This window comes from Metopolophium dirhodum, chromosome 1 (assembly GCF_019925205.1).
Source record: "Metopolophium dirhodum isolate CAU chromosome 1, ASM1992520v1, whole genome shotgun sequence".
Taxonomy (NCBI): domain Eukaryota; kingdom Metazoa; phylum Arthropoda; class Insecta; order Hemiptera; family Aphididae; genus Metopolophium; species Metopolophium dirhodum.
The window spans coordinates 105,430,192-105,432,624 of NC_083560.1; the positions used below are offsets into that span (position 1 = coordinate 105,430,192).

Below are 2,433 nucleotides of genomic sequence, written 5' to 3' on the forward strand. Positions count from 1 at the left end.
ATTCTTTAAGCATTATTCATTGTTTAGATTACAGTCAGCAGTATTGGCTGTTCGGCACGCGGCTTGCCACGCCTTTTTCTCCAGTACCACTACTCATTTCTAACTATTATATAATTAGCCTATAAATTATAATAATACTAGTCGTTTTAAGTCGGTACCATCATAATATTCAACCTACTTCAATGATTAGTTAGCTACATTGGCGCCTGCAGGGGGGGGGGGCAAGGGGGCCATTGCCCCCCCCCCCCCTCCCCCCCCCCTGGGAATTTTAACTGCATACACTTTAATATTAATATCGCTATAACTAATATTAGATTATAAATAATTTTTATCTTGCCCCGGGTGGGATTTTATCCTGCGGGCGCACTTGGTTAGCTATCAGATAGAAGTCATCCTCTCATATAAGCTAGGGTATAAGCTAGCCATGATATATAGGTACCTAGTACCTATATACCTAATGTATAATTGTAAATTGTATAATATTATAGTAGTTATTTATCAGTGGCTTCATTTGAGGGCTGCAGAATTTTCCCCTCCCCCATTTGAAAATTTCGAAAAATACTGAGAATTTTCAATTTTGACCTCCGGAATGCAATAACTTTATTCACTTAGGTACATATATCAGAAAAGATGCGTCGTAAGTATATAGTTTACTATAGTAAATCGGAGCATTTTTACTACCCTAAAAGTTGATGATCACACAGAAGAAAACACACACATCATTGTAAAACCAATATATTTATTCAAACGCTTAGAACCTAAAATGTCAAATGCTCAAAAAGTGAAAATATTGAATTTATATAACGTAATTAACATGTACCTATACTGAGATACTGAGATCAATAGTTGATATTTATAAATTTAAATATAACAACTTTATACGTTTGTGCACCATTATGATTGTATCCCATAGAAACATACAATTTGTATTTTAATCTATAAAGGTTTATACAATAATGATTTTTATGTAGGTACCTAATGTTTACAATAGATTTTTGATTTAAATATTGATTAAACATTTTTATCAATTATGTCTGAAAAAGCCCGGAGTTATCGTCATTACCTAGGAAATATTTCTAAATGCATCATTGCCTGAAAATAATGGACGTTATTACATTATAGCATTATTTCCTAGTTAATAATCAATATCGTATACCTACTGTCTAATTTGATCGAATATATTATCGTTATTGAATAATGACTAGTCATTTACGTTAATTCCTTAATTTACATCTTTGCCGGTATCAGACACATAATATTATTATAATATGCAGTCAGATACATAAATTTTCGCCAACGACCATACCACGTTGAATACACCAGTTCTCGTCCAATCACTCAAGTTAAGCAACGTCGGGCGTAGTTAGTACTTGGATGGGTGACCGCTTGGGAAAACACTACGTGCCGTTGGCATTTTTCTTTTATTTTCACATTATATTATAATACTAATTAATTATTACCTATACTACTTTAGATATTTTTATCATAAAAGTATAAAGCTTATAAGTTTTAGATTCTGAATGTATTAATTTTACAATGATGTGTGTTTTTTTTTGTGTTTGTCATCACAAACAATATATAATATATGGTTATTATTATTATAATATAGCATATTTTTATATCATGAACCTACTTACCTAATTACCGTAGTAATTTACGGTGTGTACCTATAGAATTGGGGTATAATTAGGAAATAGCTTAAAATGTATTAATCTAAACATTTTGTAATATTTAAGATTCTGAGCGAAGAGATGAATGAATTGATTTTAAATGATGTGTGTGTTTTTTTTTAATTTTTTTAATTTTTTTAAATTTTTTTTTGTGTCTGTCATACTTTTGGGGGGTCAAAAGAAAAATGTCTCAGTAGTTTTCAAACGCGACGTGAAAAACCAAAGAAAAATTTAGAAAAAACGGGAATTTTAACGCAAAATCTGTTTTTGAGAAAATCGATTTTGGTTTTTGGTGCAACTCTATTACCAATAACCGTAGGTACATGAAATTTTGTCTGAATGTTTATATTAGCATTTTCTATACACCATAACATTTTCCAAATATTTTGAGCTGTTTACGGACTCGTGTTTTTGCTTTATAATAAAGCATTTGAGGGGTGGAAACCCAAAACGTACTATTGCCAAAATACTGATTTTTCAGTAGAAACGATTTTATGTTTCCTAACATTTCAAATAAAAAAAAGGTGGATAAGTGGATGTCGCTCTGCTGTACAGTAGGTTACAAGTGGGTCACTGTAATGGATGGTGTTAAATTTGAATTCAATGATATAATATCATTGTATAAGAAAAACGATTCTGAGCGAAAACGGTCAGTCAGCCTATGATTTTACCAAGTATATATGATGATATTATTGTGAATAAAGTAATTTATATATATTATAACCTATTTACGTGGAGCCTTGTTTTAAATTTTCAATCCTTA

General features: G+C 30.9%; 1 pseudogene; it reads left to right on the forward strand.

Moving 5' to 3' along the window:
- Window positions 1–1,292: 1,292 nt before the first annotated feature.
- On the forward strand, window positions 1,293–1,413 carry LOC132937686 (5S ribosomal RNA; annotated as a pseudogene).
- Window positions 1,414–2,433: the final 1,020 nt, after the last annotated feature.